This window comes from Panthera pardus, unplaced genomic scaffold, assembly GCF_024362965.1.
Source record: "Panthera pardus isolate Hobbes unplaced genomic scaffold, ASM2436296v1 HiC_scaffold_11, whole genome shotgun sequence".
Lineage (NCBI taxonomy): Eukaryota > Metazoa > Chordata > Mammalia > Carnivora > Felidae > Panthera > Panthera pardus.
In genome coordinates this window covers 40,415,799-40,435,305 of record NW_026526666.1, presented here as the reverse complement: position 1 = coordinate 40,435,305, position 19,507 = coordinate 40,415,799, and positions in this window count along the sequence as shown.

The following is a 19,507-nucleotide window of genomic DNA, read 5'->3' as shown; positions in this document are numbered from 1 at the left end:
AATTGGGTTGTTTCCAAGATGAAACACTGGTATTTATCATCATTATTATTATTATTATTATTTTTTGCATTATTGGGTAGGTGGTAAGGATAGACTTTCTATACTAAGTCTGATAGGGCTTTTCACATGGCAGCAGATATTTCTAGGTCTTACGTCATGAGAAGAAACTATCTAAGATGTGGTGTTCTTATACCTGCTTGTAGGCTATGCGTTGAGACATTTGTAATTTGCATTGTTTCCAACTGACTTTTTGCATTTGGTGATTGGAAAAAATAGTAGGTATGTATTTCCGTTTCTTCTTCTTCTTTTCTTTTTAAATCTATCTTCCTTTTTAAAACAGAGTTGTAAGAACAAACACAATTTATAGACATAGAATATATAGATTACAGTTGTTGGAATCCATGCTGTCTGTTTGGGGAGTGTTTTAAGATCTCAAGGAATTAACTTTCTTTTTTTAATTAAAAAAATTTTTTTTAAATGTTTATGTAGTTTTGAGAGAGAGAGAGACAGAGACAGAGCATGAGCAGGGGAGGAGCAGAGAGAGAGGGAGACACAGACTCCGAAGCAGGCTCCAGGCTCCTAGCCATCAGCACAGAGCCCGACGCCGGGCTCAAACCCACCAACCGTGAGATCATGACCTGGGCTGAAGTTGAACGCTTAACCGACTGAGCCACCCAGGCGCCCCTAGGAACTAACTCTCTATACAAGATTGGCATTTTAAAGTAGAAAGTATAATTCAATTGCTAACAGGAAACAGGATATTTAGGGAAAGAATAATCAAGTTAGTATACTGTCCTAACTTCCATAATAACTCCAGTGAAGGTAACTACCTCTCACTGGGCATTAAGATATTTTTATGAGGTCATTCAATAATACAGATATTATACATATTGCTCCAAATGCTTCCAATACAATTTATTTTATTATTGTGAGAATTGATTGGAATCATCTTTTATAAAAGTCATGAAAGCTTATGTTATTTTTTCTTAATTTTTCTGAGACTCTTGTTATTTTTTTCTAGATAACAGACAGGCATGTAGTAAGTACTGCCTAGGGACATGAGCTTTTTCCTGGAAATCATTTTACAAAGGTCAATGGAGCAAGAGATTATCCCCGATTGGTTAGATAGAAGCTAACCTAGGCACTTCAAAAGAACCAACAACCTCCTTTGCTCTTTATGAATACAGTTATAATCAATGGGATGTAAAGATTACATTCATTCCTGCTTCCGGTCACACACCCCTTTTTCTTTGCATTAGTATTGATTTAGTCATGAGTCTATTTAACCATTAAAGGCATTACTGTATTCCCAAACCCTGCATTTAAAGGAATCTTGAGTGTCCTTTTAAGAACTAAGAGAACAGATGGGTCTACCTCTCTCAAGTTATATTGGATTGGATTCCTGTTGAGAAAACGACTGTTGGGTAGCTATTTATGCACATGGAGGAATTGTATGATAGTGATTTTGACAAGTAGAACTGCTGTTTCAATTTTGTGATAATAATCGTAATATAAATAATAGTATAGTTATTAATTTTATGAACCAGTTGTTATAGTAAGCCCTTAACATACTTTATGTCATTTAATCCTCAGAACAAAGCAGTTGTATCCCATTTTATTAATAAGAAGATTGAAACTTAGACCAATTAGGTAACATATGCAAAGTCACACCACTAATAAGTATTGACTCTGATATTAGAACCCAAATCTGTGTGAAACCAAAGCTAGCACTATTTACCCATTATGTTATGCTATTACCAATACTTTAAAATATTAGTTTTCAGAAAATCTAGTTGATTTCTATGATAATACAAGTTGTTGGAGACTACTTTTCTGGTTCTGTGCTCATTATCTTATGGTGATATGGCCTTTGCTTAGCTTCCTGGAAGCACAGACTACTAGAATTACCTACTTAATTGTGTTCACCACCAGTTATATTTAACATGGTGGAAATCCATGTGATAGACCATTCATTACATTGGATGAGACCACAATTATTTGTTTCTCTTATTACTATGCCTGTTTTGTTTGTTTCCCCAGGACCTAAACTTGTGCCTGAAATAACATAAAATTTACTCAGATGCTTACAGAAGGAAGAAAGAAAGAAAGAAGGAAAGAAAGAAAGAAAGAAAGAAAGAAAGAAAGAAAGGAAGAAGAAGAAGAAGAAAGAAAGAAAGAAAGAAAGAAAGAAAGAAAGAAAGAAAGAAAGAAAGAAAGAAAGAAAAAGTATTGAAAGAGGAAGGGAAGAGGAAAAAGAAGCAAAAAAATTGCGGGGATAGTGTTGTACCCTGGAGTGTGCCTTAGCTCTTGAGTGTCATTCTTTGACTATGTGACTTGACTATGTCTACTTGTCTTTATTATTGTGTGTAAAAAAATTAGTGGAAACAGATTTTAAAATAAAAATAAGTTACTGTCTCATGCCAAGTATGTCCTTGATATTGCCAGAAAAACACATTAAGAGCTAATTTCTTTTAATTGAATATTTATTCCCTACTTGGCACAGATCCATCTACTAATAGGTCCAATAATTACACAAATGCATGTGTTAAATTTACATGAATAGCTCCATTGTTGGAAAACAAATTGACCAAGTATCCACCAGACTCTATCTTATCCACTACTTCATGGTAATTTGGAAGAGATACCACAAGAGACAGTGAAACAATGAAGTACTTGTATATTAACAATAAGATTTTGTATCAAAAGCAAGTAAATGAAGAACAGGGACAAGGTAAGAAGTCCTTTTTATGTTTGGGGCAAAATAGAAGTTCTGAAGTCAAGAGATGGATAAGATAGAGGACAAGAAATTACTGGGGAAGTGCACATGTAACTCAAAGTTTCATAAGTCATCTACTAGAATTGATTATATTTTATATTTTCTTTTTTTTTTTTTGTCTGAACCAGATGGCCCCTCCTTAATTAATATAAATGCATGGTTCCAAAGAGTTCATTGCAGTCTCCCTGCGGCCCAACTGTGCCACAAATGAGTCTTCCTTCTGGGAGAATATATTGTCTTCCTGCTATCACCAGAATTTTCTGAACAACCTTCATTGCAACTCTGTCTCCTTCTCTTTCATAGTCTAATTATCTCTCAAAAATAATCAGAATTGTAATTTAAATATTACAGTACATAATTAACCACACTGGTTGACAGAGAATGAGAAACTGTGGCTCTAGGCAAGCATCAAAATTAATATGTACAACTGGGAATACATCTTGTAGCATTGGAGTGTCATCTGGCTAGTATGCAGCGAGGAGAAGAGCTGAGAAGCCGGGGCCTCCTCTGACCATGCCGCTGCCTTGGGTAAGGTTTATGAACTCCCAGGCACATTCAGCCTGTTCTTGCTTTTTTCTGGTGCTTTGTTTTTCTGTTTTTCTAGGTGAAATTTAACTGCAGCTCCCCAATGACCACCTCTTTCATCCTCTTAGAAGTCTGGTTCCTTTCAAGTGTCAGCATTTGTAGGTGTTGATTGCTGTTATTGTTTCTGATTTAGCCTCCTGGCCAGTTGGGAAGAGTTCTTGATCTGGTTCTCTCCAAGGCATAGTCTAGAGACTTAGCTGTGAACCCTGGGCCTTCATAACCTGGGGAGGAGGAAAGGGAGAGCAGGGAATGCAAATACGTGGTAATTGGGTCTCTGTGGGCTGCACAGCCAAGAATCATCTTAAAGAAAGCAAGTTGTGAGATGATGTTAAACCTTGTTGACTCTCAGAGCACAGGGGATGAGTACCCTGAGCACAGCAAAAGGGGTTATCTCTGGGATTCACCACAAATTGGACATATCAAGATTTCTGCGATGTTGGTTTTAGGTACCATTCAGCTGAAGGGCAGGTACCAGGGCTATGCCAAAATGATGCTTCTGAATCAGTTGTCACCGGGACCTGCCCTCTGAAATTAAGGAAAAAATACGCCATGACTTCTTCATTTCTTAAGAGAGCAATAAGCAATGGCAGGCTGTAGCCCAGTTTACCATAAGAAGCAAAAGGAATCAACTCAAGTAGAAGCTGGAAAAAAAAAAAAAAAGAAGGAAAATAAAACAAGGAAAAAAATAGGAAATTAGTGATGATTTGACAGTCAAGTAGAGCCTTATGGTTGGCTTCATTGTTAACTTTGTGAACTTTATTATAACCTTTTGCCCACACTTGCAGCTTCCCTGCTGATACAGCATGCTCACTCTCCTGCTCTCTATCCTTTTTGGTTGCTGTTGTTATTTTGTTATTCCCTTGTGTTCCATTGTTGTTGTTGTTTTTCTCCAGAAAGGGCATAATGTAATGGATCCATTCACCAAAGTTTTTAATTGGGTCCATTGCTTCTGCCATGAGAGGAGAGCTGAATGCTGGCATTTTTCTTTGGAATCCTGTGCACCTTTATTGAAAGTGAACGAAAGATAATGGCTCTGGCAGCTATGTTCTAATAAGGTCTTCCCCTTAATGACCTTAGAAAGTAAATTAGAAAACATGGCTATAGCTAGTGTTTCTTGATTGGGTCCATTTGTCTTGCCCAGTGAATGTAAATGCTAGCCAGCATTGTTCAATTAGATGCCAACTTCTTCCTTAGAAATTGAATACTTTTATGTAGATTTCACTTTAAACTGCATAGGAATGTGGATAGCTGCATCTGACTGTACCCAAGATTGATAACAAGCTAAGCTGACAATGGAAACCACCATTTGTTACATTTGCCTTTGATTGTAAGTGGCACTAAATATCTCTTTTCTTCCAATATTTTCTCAGAAATAAGATTTATTTGTTTAGAACTCAGAAAACACTCATTTATTCTTGTTTTTTTAAACAGATGCAATTATAATAGATGACTATTTTTCCAGTATTTAGCAACCAATTTTACAGACAATTAAATTATGCTAACAAGAAGATTAATCAACTTTTAATGTGAAGCCGTATTGTTGATTTCATTGTATATGTATTTTATGCCACTATCAAATATGCCAACTAGAAGTTTATGTATATTAAAATACCTATACCCGCTTGCACCCATGGCTATTAAACAATTAACCCACTTTTCATGGGTAATCAACCCACAATAATTTGGTTTGGGTGTTCATTACCCAGATTAATTCAAATAAAAAAGACACAGTGAGGCAGAAATTGGATAAGTGGATACTATCTAATCCCAACTGTCTTAATTTTCCATAGGGATGTCTGAATTGGATTTTGACAAAATACCTCTCTTTATCACAACCCCCCTAATCAAATACAATGTGATTTTTCTCTATTTCTTAAAATAAATTATTCTTCCATGAATTGTGTTGTTACTAGTCTTCGAAATTCTCAAGGACTGAGGTTATAACCTCTCCAAAAAATAACCCTACACTAATAAAAATCATTTCTATTTTCATATACATTTATATATGTAATGTACAAAGCAATATATACAAAGCATGTATTTAAGTCTTTTTAAATTATAATCAATTTTAGATTCTTAACAAAATTATGAATTCTAGCAGTGATGTTCAGTTTTTCTGATTTTCTTTATAGCTCCCAGCTACAGTCAGTTAATCAGTGGCCAAAAGAACTAAAAGAAAGTGTCATCTCAGGGTATTAGGTCCATTTTATAACTTAACTCCTCACAAAAGGTCAACACATCTGCATCTTCTGATAATAATAAATATGTAGGAAGATGGAGTATTTACATATACTTTTTTTATTTTTAAAAATACTTTTAATATTTATTTATTTTTGAGAGACACACACACACAGAGAGAGAGAGAGAGAGAGAGAGAGAGCAGGGGAAGGGCAAAGAGAGAGGGAGACACAGAATCTGAAGCAGGCTCCAGGCTCCGAGCTGTCAGCACAGAGCCCGATGTAGGACTCGAACTCATGAACCATAAGATCATGACCTAAGCTGAAGTCGGACGTTCTACCGACTGAGCCACCCAGGCACCCCAAGTATTTACATATATTTTGATCTATCCATATGTACATATATAGTTGAAAATAACCTAAATATCCAACACTGAGAGAATTTTAAATAAATTTCAGTATGTCTGTGTAATGCAAGCACTCATTTAAAGTAATGTTTATGAAAACTATTTAACAACATGGACAATGCTCGTATGTTATGCCAGTGGCTCTCAACCCTGGCTCCATTTTACAATCAACTAGGGAGCGCTTAAAAAAATAAATATGACTCACCCCACCTCTAGGGATTCTGATTTAATTGGTCTTGAGTGCGATCTGAGCATGAATGTACTTTAAAATGTCAGCAGATTGTTATTTTCCATAATAACCAAGATGCCAAGTTGTAAATATAGAATAATTAAACTATGTTAAAAATCTCCCAAATCTTGAGTGAGAAGGAGATAAAGAAAGAAATGATTTCAAATAAGATACTGTTGGGTTTGAATGATATAACTTTGGATGATATTTATTTTTCATCTTGATATATTTAAATACTTCATATATTTTTGATGAGCTTATATTTATTTTAAATAAAATTAAAGGCACATAGTATTCAAACTACACATTTTAGAAAGTAAAATCTGAGATGTATACTTGGTGCACATTCATGGGCAATATGCTGGCACAAAGATTTATTAGATGCTATAATCTTCCTTCCACATATGCACAAAGACAAACACAATCTCTTGTATTTAGACTGTGAATTCACACATGGAAATGTGGTGTTATGCTTTGAAGTACCAAACTGTACCCATTCACATGTCTTCTGGTCAGAATATAGGAACCCACATATAAGTGAACATGACATGCATAAGTAGAAAAACACTGGTGGGTCACCAAGTAAATGATTTTCAATCCAAAGCTGTTCTACTTAGAGTGAATGTCACATAATATGATACAGGAAACAATCTCAGAAAGAAAGTTTCTGAGAAATATGAGAGGAGTCTCAGGATAGCAATCAAATTAAATCCTTTCTCTCTCACCTTAAATTAGAAGTGTTTATAAAGCCTTTGCCGTAACAGTAGTATAACACAGATGCATAAATATTTGGTATATGCTATTAAGATTATGTTCTGTAACCACAGTCAAGTCTTCTGGGTTTCGTATAATAATTTTAAAAATAAAGCCTTTATGTTATCGTAATGGTTGATTTTATGTGTCAGCTTGCCTGGGTCATAGGGTGCCCAGACTTTTGGTTAAACATTATTCAGCATGTGTTTGTGAGGGTGTTTCTGGATGAGATTAACATCTGATTGGTAGACTGTGTAAAGAAGGTTGTCCTCCCTAGAGGACCTTATCCAATGCATTAAAGACCTGAATCTAACAAAACGACTAAGAGGAAATCCCTGTTGCCTGCCTTCTTTGAGCTGTGACTTTGGTCTTTTTTGGCCTCAGGACTCGAACTGAAATATTTTGGGTGTGGAGCCTGCCAGCCTTTGGACTTGAGCTTACACCGTCAACGCTCCCGGTTCTCGGGCCTTTGGACTCAGACTGAAACTACACAGCAGCTCTCTTGTGTCTCCATCTTGCTGACTGCAGATCTGAGGACTTCTCCCCTTTCCATAATTATGTGAGCCAATTCCTTATAATAAATCTATTCATTGGCTCACCTATTGGTTCTGTTTCTGTGGAGGACTACAGACTAAAGACTAATACACTTATTATGACTATGTAAAAATCATTTACTACCTAACTAAATAGTGTAATTAGATTTCATTTTAGTCTCTATGGTTTGAATATTACTAACCTTAGGTAACTTTAAACAGACTATTTCAAATATTCAAACCTTATGATATCTTTCCGGGTCTGGCACATAACTAATTCTTACGAATTGTTCTGCAGCATTCGTGAGCTAGACTCACTGATTCAGAAACCAGTATCTCCAAGTTTTAGATATCCTTATTTGTTTTCATGCAATAAATTCTCCAAGAAGTTCTTCTAAAAGTTTCTTCAGGGTGTTATTTTGGTTGTAACACTTAGTTTTTTGTTTTCTTGTTTTAAGAGAAAAATGTCTTTTCTATATCCTCCTTGAAATATAATTTTTTCTGACTACCCAATTCTAGGTTGACCTTTATTATCTTCTTGCCACTGTAAAGGCATTCCTCTAATGCTCTGGCTACACAAATTACTATCTTTGTAATTCTGCTGTCCAATTGCTTTTCCTTTATTTTGTTTTCAGAGAGTTTTTTTTTAATGTTTTTTTTTTTTAATTTTTTTTTAACGTTTGTTTATTTTTGAGACAGAGAGAGACAGAGCATGAACGGGGGAGGGTCAGAGAGAGGGAGACACAGAACCTGAAATAGGCTTCAGGCTCTGAGCTGTCAGCACAGAGCCCGACACGGGGCTCGAACTCACGGACTGCGAGATCATGACCTGAGCCGAAGTCGGCCGCTTAACCAACTGAGCCACCCAGGCGCCCCTTCAGAGAGTTTTTAGATATTTGGGGTTAGAGAGCAAGAGCTATTTTGCAGGTTGACTACAATGAGTGTAGGTCTGACTTTGCTTTTTATTTGCAGTACTTGGAATTCATGAGATTCTTAAAATTTAGAATTGATTTCCTTATTCATTGTGAGTAATTCTTGTTTATTAACTTTTTTCATTTTTTTAAATTAACTTTTTGAACATTGCCTTTCCTACTTTTCTCTCCTCTTTCATTCTGTGACTGACTACAAATAAATTATGCCTTCAGACTCTCTTCCTTTTGTTACCTCTTACAATACCTTTTTCATGTTTTCCATCAACTTGATTCAGTCTACTGTGTTCTTAGTGATTTTTTTTTTTTCCATCTACATTTCGTGGTCACCAATTCTCTAGTCAGCTGTAATTTTTAACTTTGCTATATATTTCATTTCCAATATTTTCTTTCCTTTCTTTTTTACTTTTTTTTGGAACTTTGTGAAAATCTACTTGAACATTTTCAACAGTCTCTGATTCTTTGCCCATGTTTTAGAGGCCCATCATTTATTTCTTTGAATGTTTTTGTATACACTTTATATTTTGTTTTTGATGACTCCAATATCTGAGTCCTTGAGGATGTAAATCTAATACTAATTCTTTCTGATTTCAGTATTTTTCTCACTCATGGTGGCTCTTTTCCTTGTGTATTTGATATTTTTCTTTCAACTGTGAGCCTATATTTACCAGGACTTAATTTGTATATATTCCAAGAAGCCTAAGATGATGATCTTCTTTCCTGAGTGGTATTTGTTTTTGTCTTTCTTTCTTTCTTTCTTTCTTTCTTTCTTTCTTTCTTTCTCTTTCCTTCTTCTTTCTTTCTTCTTTCTTTCTTCTTTCTTTCTTCTTTCTGTTTCAGGTGTAGAATTAGTGTGCTTTTTAAATGAGCATCAACAGCCTACTTTAAATCAAATTCCTGTCTTGGAGTTTCTCTGTTTGCAATCTTTCTCTGGTTGCCATAATAAATAGACTTACCTGAGGTTAGCCTATAATCACAGTTCTCGGAGTAGGTTATTACTATTGTTATGGTTACTTTCCCACCTGTTAACTGTGGCAGACACACAGGTTTCTTCTTTGGTTCTCCTTGCTACAGACAGGAGGATGTTTTTAATACCCATATCTTTACTGAGAAAGGGATTCTAGTCAGGTATCTATCTTCATGTTGGGGACAGGGGGCATCCTCACTTACACCCTCCTCCTCCCATGTTTTGGAGATCAAAGTTCTATGTACTTTTTCCCATAGGCTGTCCTTTGACACTCAGCCCTGAGTCCTGGGATCCATTTTGCCCTGAGGTAGCACAGCTTTAGTATTTATTTATCACTCTGGTTTCAGAATTTTGTTCCATTGTTTATTAGTCCCTGGGGAATTTTTTTCTTATTTTTAAATTAGTACATTTAAAGTAAATTTGTAATAATTTATTAGTATCTAAGTGTTTTGTGGATGGAGGGCTTTTCAGATGATGTATGTACTGTAATGGTAACATATGGAGCCATTAGTAGCATCTCTATACATGAGTGGTCTTAGAACAAGTCTACTTCTCCTTTCCAAAATAAAGCCCTCATAAATTTGAAAATAGCTATTGAGATTAATTCCCTCATGTCTTTTTTTTTTTAGTGAGTTAGACTTCCTTCTGACCCATTACATGTTTTTCCCCCTTTGACGTTATTTCATGTTTACTCAACATAGTGACCCTTCACCTCAGAGTGCATTTCAGTTGGCTCTGTCTCTGAACCAAGAATTGGAAAAGACACTACAGGTAGGCGGTGGGAAGCACAGAGCAGAATATCATCATCACCTTCTTCAGACTCTTTCATTAATTTGGCTTAAAAGTAAAGTTGCCTCTTTTTGTGCAGAAACATAACAATTTTCTTGTGCTTGTGGTTTCTTAATCCATATGTCTTTTGTTGATGTTTGCTAAGCTGCACTTCCCAGCTTCATACTTGTAGAATGGTTGTTACTAAGACGAATGCCAGAAACTGATATTTATAAAAATATTGATATTTGCCTTTATCATTTTCATCTTATTAGGTTACACTCATTATCTTGGCCTCTTGTGTTCTCTTAGGAGCCTGAGGTCTAATTTATTTGGGGTCTCTCCTGGCTTTGAAGCACGTACAGTTAGTCAATACTTTCTATTCCACACAAGTTTTCCTCAGTTAAGTTTCATAAATGTATATCAACATATAATATTCTGTTGCAAATTTTAAGTCCCTACCAACAAAGATATTTCTAAAGACGGTTGGTGTGGTTCATCTTAGATATAGAATATTAAAGATAAAGTTATTAAACCCAGGTGGAGATTTAGGTCTCAGAATATAAACATATAAAAAATAAGATATGCATGTAAATGTAAACACTGCAGGCTGGAATAAAATGCAAATTAACTTTAAATTTTATAACTGCACGCAAATCCATGCTGGGTTGGGTGGTTAAAAATTTATTTAATTACTTCTCACATACATTTAAAATGTCTTTGAAAAATATGGCACAACACTGAGGATAGGAGTTGCAGAAAATTCGCTTCATCTTTAACAACCTTTGTCAAAACATTCTTTTCCCTCATTACCTTAATTAATTTGGTCACTAATTTTAGCACATGAATTAGAGAAGAAAATTTAAACCGAAACACAAGTCATTTTAATTGCATGCATTAAAATAACTTTAAAAGAAGAGAAAATCTTACTCATCCCCCAATTCCACCAGTATTTATTATCTGATTTATTTGTGACACTATTCTAAGAGCTGAAGATAAAGCAGTCAAAATCCCTGCCCTCAAGGGGCTTAATCAGAAGGCAAATTTAAAGAAAGAAAACAAAGAATCACATAATCGAATAAATAATAAAATTTAAAAAATAGAAAATTGAATATGTCAGATTAGGGGAAGTACTATGAGAAAAGAATGATAGCGAATAGGTAGCATCTTTGAGGTATAGGGGCTGTAATTGTAAATTGGTTGGTCAGGAAAGGCTCCCTGAAAAAAATGACATTTAAGGAGAGCCACAGTGTATGCTTTTATATGGGGAAACAAAATACAAAAGTTTTAAGGCATGACAGTATGTACACTGTTACAGCGTGTCTGAAATAGAGTAAGGGGGGAGATTTTAACAGCATGAAGTTAAAGTGGAAAAGGTGAAAAATGGCCAGATTCTGGCTATATTATGAAGATAAAACAGATAGAATTCATTATCAGACTGGATTTACCACGTGAATGAAAGAGGGATCTATGATGGAGCCAAAGGTTTTGGTCGGAGCATCTGTAATTACGGATCATTCATTGGGATGAGAAAGGCTAGGAGGCAATAATGCTTGCTAGAGAGAGATTAAGAGTTTATTTTAGACATGCTGAGTTTGACACGCCTATTAATCATCAAGTAGAGACACCTAGTGGGCCGAATATCTAAGTCGGAAGTTCAAGTAACCCTGTTATCTATGGAGACATAACAAACTACTCAAAACTCAGTGGCTTAAAACAATGATTTGTCTCTATTTCTTACAATTCTGTGGATTGACAGGGTTCAGCTGAGTGGCTTTTTTCGGGTATCTCATGTGGTTGCAGTCAAACAAGGGCTGGGACTGGAGCCATTTGAAGACTTGAACTGGCATGTGAAGAACCCATTCACATAGTGCACTGTTGATGCTGGCTGTTAGCTAGAAGCTCAGCCAGGACTATCCTCAGAGCATCTACCTATGGTCTTTAATTGTGGCTTTGGTTTGCATTATGGCTGGATTCCAGGAAAGAGATCCATTCCAGGAGAAAGCACTTCAAAAATCCAAATGCAAGCCGCAGGACTTCTTATAACCTACTCTTGGAAATCATACAGCCTTACTTCTGTTGTATTCTATTGGTCAAGAGTAAGTCATAGGGTCAGTCCAGATTCAAGGAGAGGGAAACATACAAGAATGAGAATACCAGTAGATGCAGCTCAAGTCAGGCCACTTTTAGAGATTAGCTACTACAATTGGATATATAGACTTAGGCAACATTAGTCATATAGATGGCATTCAAAGCAATGAGATTTGAATGAAATCAGTAAGGAAGTAAGGATAGAGAAAAGAAGGGGCACCTGGGTGGCTCAATCGGTTAAGTGTCCAACTTTGGCTCAAGACATGATCTTGTGGTTCACGAGTTTGAGCCCTGCCTCAGACTCTGTACTGACAGCTCAGAGATTGGAGCCTGCTTTAGATTCTGTGTTTCCCTCTATCTCTGTCCCTTCCCCGCCCATGCTCTGTCTTTCTCTCAAAAATAAATAAATAATAAAAAAATAGAGAAAAAATAGATAATCCCAAACTGATCTCTAGAATACTCCAAGATTTAGAGGTTGAGGAAAAGAGAAAAAGCAAACAAAGAAGATGAAAAAGAAGGAAGACATGGAAGGAAAATCCTGGATGCCAAAGGAACAGAGGAAGCTACCATTTATGGTGAATGCTGATGATCATTCAAAATGGGAAATGAGAGTTGGCCAGTCCAACATGAAAGCCATTGGTACAGTTTCAGGAAAGTCACAAGGACAAAAGCTTGACTGCACTGGTTTCTTGAGATACTTCCATGAGAAAAGCTGGAGAGAGCCAGTATAGATAGCTCTTATAAAGCTGCTTATAATAAAAGAAAGAGAAAAGTTAAGTATGTGGTAAGGGACCATAAAGTCAAAAGATGATTAAAAAAATTTATTGTGTGGTTTTGATTTGTAGTTTCCTGATGAGAAGTGACGTTGAGCATTTTTTCATGTGCCTGTTTGCCCTCTGGATGTCTTCTTTAGAAAAGTGTCTATTCATGTCCTCTGCCCATTTCTTCACTGGATTATTTGTTTTTTTGGGTGTGGAGTTTGGTGAGTTCTTTATAGATTTTGGATACTAGCGCTTTATCCCATATGTCATTTGCAAATATCTTTTCCCATTACATCGGTTGCCCTTTACTTTTGTTGATTGTTTCCTTTGCAGTGCAGAAGCGTTTTATCTTGATCAGGTCCCAACAGTTCATTTTTGCTTTTAACTCCCTTGCCTTTGGAGATGTGTCAAGTAAGAAACTACTGAGGCTGAGGTCAGAGAGGTTTTTCCTGCTTTCTCCTCTAGGGTTTTGATGGTTTCCTGTCTCACATTCAGGTCCTTCATCCATCTTGAGTTTATTTTTGTGAATGGTGTAAGAAATTGGTCTAGTTTCATTCTTCTGCCTGTTGCTGTCCAGTTCTCCCAGCACCATTTGTTAAAGAGACTGTCTGTTTTCCACTGGATATTCTTTCCTGCTTTGTCAAAGATTAATTGGCCATAGATTTGTGGGTCCAATTCTGGAGTCTCTATTCTATTCCATTGGTCTATGTGTCTGTTTTTGTGCCAATACCATGCTGTCTTGATGATTACAGCTTTGTAGTAGAGGCTAAAGTCTGGGATTGTGATGCCTCCCGCTTTGGTTTTCTTCTTCAATAATACTTTGGCTATTCGGGGTCTTTTGTAGTTCCATACAAATTTTAGGATTGCTTGTTCTAGTTTCGAGAAGAATGCTGGTGCAATTTTGATTGGGATTGTATTGAATGTGTAGATTGCTTTGGGTAGTTTTGACATTTTAACAATATTTATTCTTCTAATCTATGAGCACAGAATGTTTTCCCATTTCTTTGTGGCTTCTTCAATTTCCTTCATAAACTTTCTATAGTTTTCAGCATACAGATCTTTTACATCTTCGGTTAGGTTTATTCCTAGGTATTTTATGTTTGCTGAATTCATGTATCAGTTCTCACAGACTTTTGGTAGAGTCTGTCGGGTTTTCCATGTATAGTATCATGTCATCTGCAAAAAGTGAAAGCTTGACTTCATCTTTGCCAATTGTGATGCCTTTGATTTCATTTTGTTGTCTGATTGCTGATGCTAGAACTTCCAACACTATGTTAAACAACAGCCTCACCCTGGTCAGAGTGGCTAAAATGAACAAATCAGGAGACTATAGATGCTGGAGAGAATGTGGAGAAACGGGAACCCTCTTGCACTATTGGTGGGAATGCAAACTGGTGCAGCCGCTCTGGAAAACAGTGTGAAGATTCCTCAAAAAATTAAAAATAGGGGTGCCTGGGTGGCTCAGTTGGTTAGGCGACGTACTTCGGCTCACGTCATTATCTCATGGTTCGTGGGTTCAAGTCCGGCATCAGACTGTGTGCTGACAGCTCAGAGGCTGGAGCCTGCTTCGGATTCTGTGTCTCCCCTCTCTCTGCCCCTCTCCTGCTCATGCTCTGTGTCTCTCTGTCTGTCAATAATAAATAAACATTAAAAAAAATAGATCTACCCTATGACCCAGCAATAGCACTGCTAGGAATTTACCCAAGGGATACAGGAGTGCTGATGCATGGGGGCACTTGTACCCCAATGTTTATAGCAGCACTTTCAACAATAGCCAAATTATAGAAAGAGCCTAAATGTCCATCAACTGACGAATGGATAAAGAAGATGTGTTTTATATATACAATGGAATACTACTTGGCAGTGAGAAAGAATGGAATCTGGCCATTTGTAGGAACATGGATGGAACTGGAGAGTGTAATGCTAAGTGAAATAAGTCAGGCAGAGAAAGACCTTATGTTTTCACTCATATGTGGATCCTGAGAAACTCAACAGAAGACCGGCAGGAAGGAGAAGGGGGAAAAAATGTTACAGAGAGGGAAGGAGGCAAACCATAAGAGACTCTTAAATACTGAGAATAAACTGAGGGTTGATGGGGGGTCAGGGGGTGGGGAAAGTGGTTGATGGGCATTGAGGAGGGCACCTGTTGGGATGAGCACTGGGTGTTGTATGGAAACCAATTTGAGAATAAATTTCATATAAAAAATAAAAAATAAAAAAAATTTAATGTTTATTTATTGTTGAAAGAGAGAGTCAGAGTGTGAGTAGGGGAGGGGCAGACAGAGATGGAGACACAGAATCTGAATCAGGCTCCAGGCTGGGAGCTGTCAGCACAGAGCCACACACAGGGCTCAAACTCATAAGCAGTGAGATCGTGACCTGAGCTGATTCCGACACCCAACAGACTGAGCCACCTGGGCGCCCCAAAAAGATGATTTTTTAAAGAGAAGAATGTGTTTATATGCTGAAAGGAATTATTCAATGTAAAGATAAAAAACAAGGATCTAAATTGACCAAGGAGAATTGTTGGCTCTCTGTCCTCAAGTAGGAGAGAGAACACTAATGGAAGGACTGACTTTAGATTTGTTGTGTGGAAAATGCATCCGTTATGATAAGAAGAAAGGCAGGAAAATACGGACATTGATACAGATTAGCAGCTAGCTAAGGTAGTATTTAGAATTTCTGTCCTGTTTGCTGGTGTTTTCTCAGTGAAGTATCCAGTAAGGTCATCAACAGAGCAACAGAAACAGGTGTTGGAGGTTGAGAGAGAAATATGAAAGAGTTATTAAGGAATTGTGGGAAAGTATGTATGGAAAGTGGATGAAAGGAATGCAGCATTGTAAGGCTACAGTGGGCCCCACATGAGGAGAGTGATTGTGCATTTAAAATAAGATCAGTCCTATAATGTGATATATAGGTATAGAGATTACAGAGACTGATAAAGCACAGCTGAGAGTGGGTATTTTCTCTTTAGGCATCAAAAATAACAGGGCAAAATTTTTGTCTCGTATGAGAGGAAGGGAAAACTATGTTTACTACAATAGTTGGATGCAGTAATCATTATAAAGAATCAGAAATATAGTTTCAGTATTTTGTAACTATTATAACCTATATTCTTAAACACTCTCACAAGAAGATTTGGACAAACAACAGCTGGAAATAATTTTTTAATGAAGTTATTATGATTAAGACTTTCAGCTTTTGCCTCAAACTCTGAAACCATAGTTCCATGAATGGACTGGTAACTTTCTCTATATTTAATGACTTAAACATAAGGGCAATTGTTTCAAAAGTATACATGCCTAGGGCCTCCTGGGTGGCTCAGTCGGTTAATCATCCACTTCAGCTCAGCTCATGATCTCATGGTCCATGAGTTTAAGCCCCGCATTGGACTCTGTGCTGACAGCTCAAAGCCTGGAGCCTGCTTCAGATTCTATGTCCCCCCTCTCTCTTCCCCTCACTCACTCACACCCTGATCTCTCTCTCAAAAATAAATAAACATTAAAAACATTAAAAAATATATTTTAAGTATCTTATTTCAAGTAGCAGGAGAAGGTTGAAAAAGTTCTCAAAACTGGGAAACATGACAGTAAGGGATTATAATGCAAATAGCCATTGTGATTCTGAAAATGGATTATTTAGTTAGTTACTTAGTCTAAATGGTTAGTGTCTATTATAATTTTTGGAGAGGAAGAAAAAATGAAAATAATTCACCACTTATATTAAAAACAGTAATTTCTTTTTAGTGTTGAAAATTTGGAAAATACATATATGTGTTTTAATTAAATCAAAACCTTATGATTAAGGGGTATTTGTGCCAGGCACGTGCTGGGTGCTGGATATTGGTGAGGACAAAAACCAGGCCTGATCTCTCCCCTTAGGAAATTCATAAATAAAAGCACACAGAAAAAATTGAAAAATTATGTGTTCTCTCCTAAGTCAAAGATCAGCTCAAATAAATAAATAGTTTGGGTATTTCAGTAGGATCGACCCATTGGAAGCCTGACCACATGCTTTTCAGAAACATTTGGGGAACTGGCATTTGTATTAGTTGCACAATTGATAAGGTCAGGGAGCCACTTAGATCAGACCTGAGTCATTGAGAACTGTGGGCATGGCTTGGTATACTGGTATTTACCCTATGCAGGCATAGATTATCATACATGCAAGGTGATGAGATGCGCTTTGCTCAGATGAGATGGTTTCAAGCACATATTCACACTTGCATATGCAGAACTGCCTCAGTCTGATGCTTTGAGGTCTAGATGAGCTTTGATTGAGTTTACAGAAGATATGATGTAACCCTTACTCTTTCAAATGTGGCCTTTGAAGTTGTGTTCTAGCTAATGAAGATGGGGAGCAACAAGCATAAGTCTCCCTCCAAGAACGCTGCTGTTCACTTTGCTACATAGACTGGTTCCAGTTAGTTTCTTCTGTATCTTCTGAATAGGGAAATCTTGTTTGATTGTTCAGGTGTAGTCTGTATGGAATCCCTCTGTCAATCTGTACTTATTAATTACAATTGTTAATATGTTGGTTATGAAGGTATATATATATATATATATACACACACACACACACACACACACATATATATGCACACATAATGCTCTATATATGTGTACATGTTTATGTTTATAAAATGCATATATTTGCTGATGTCATATCACCAACAGACATATTGTCTTTGTTACTCAACATATTATGTACACTTTTGTATGTCCTTATATGTTTTTGATAACATGATTTTTAATGGGATCACTAAATTTAATCTGATGGAAACAATACAATTTACTTATCCCAGCCCTTACTTTTGGAAATTTGGGTTCATTCTAGTTAATATTGTAAGTAACACTATGAACATCAATGTACATATTTGACTATATTCCTGATGATTTTTTGGAATGTTATTTTATGTATATTTTATATAATTGATACACAATAAAAATTATTTTAAGTTTAAGAATGCTAAAATATGCTTAAGAATGTGTTAAATTTATATTTCTACCTACTTTATTATTTCTATTATTATCATATATAGCATACTATATAAGTAAATATTTTCTAACTTCTTGGATCATGAATGGCATGTAACTTTTTAAAATATACATTCGGAACATCTAATTTGATATTTATCATTTTAGTCAATATTTGCCAATATTGTTTTGTTTTAAACAAGTTATATGGCCATGATTTAAGTGATTTAAATCTTACTACTTTGTTAAGAGTTCTTTGTTTATGAACATTATTAGCAATTTGTTGTTTGCTTCATTTTGTATACGTTTTGGTTTATCTTTTTACACGTGTCTACATTGTGGGCAAATACATCAGTCATTCCCATCTATGTTTAAATACGTTTAGAAAGTCCTCCATTATAATAGTAGCAAAACAATGAATTTACATAGATTTCTTGTCTCTTAATTGATGTAAAGTATAACTATGTAGTTCATCTGAAATTTAGTTTGGTCTAAGAGAGGAAGTTAGGGTCTAACTTCTGTTTCTTCTTTTTCTTCTTTTCCTCCTCCTCTTTATTATTATTGTTATTACCATCATTTTCATTATTTGTGGTATGTAGCATATAAGATGGCCCAAATAATCCTTATTTTCTGGGCATGAACAAGCTTGTGGAAGCCCCTCTTCTTAGTTCACTTGCTTCTAACCAATAGAAGAGTATAATATTGAAAGATACCGTTTTCATGATAGATTACCAAAGAGTCTGACTTTATCTTTCTAGCACAATGTCTCCCTTGATGGCTTTGACGAAACCAGTCACCATGTTGGGGAGGATCACATGGCAAGGAATGGAAGATGTCTGCTGGCCATGAGCCAGCAAAGAACTGAATCCTGCCAACAATGAGATGAGTTTGGTAGTAAATCTTTCTCCATTGAAGCCTGCATATAAGACCACAGGGTTGGTAGCAGCTTAATTGCAGCCTTGTAACAGATCCTGAAGCAGAGTATCCAACTAAGTTGTGCCTCATGCCTGACACTCAGAAACTGTGAAGTAATAAATGTTTGCTGTTAAGATACTAATTTTTAAAATTTGTTGTTATATTGTAATAAATAATTTGCTGATTTTATTAATATTTTGTTAATTACCTGTTAACACAGTATCATTTAAAAAAATTAATGCTTATTTATTTTTGAGAAAGAGAGAGACAGAGCATGAGTGAGAGAGGGGCAGAGAGAGAGGGACACACAGAATCCGAAGTAGGCTCCAGGCCCTGAGCTGTCTGCACAGAGCCCAATGCGGGGCTTGAACTCAGCGACTGACAGATCACGACCAGAGGCAAAGTTGGACGCCCAACCCACTGAGCCACCCAGGCAACCCTACATGGTTCATTTATTGAATAGTTTTCTTTGCAATAGAATAAGTTCTTTTATACATAATGTTGGTATCTGTGCTGTCTATTAATAACTGGTCCACTGATACATTTGTTGGCTCTTTTTTTTTTTAATGTTTTTATTTATTTTAAGAGAGCAAGAGAGCATGAACAGGGGAGGGGGGGCAGAAAGAATCCCAAGGGGTCT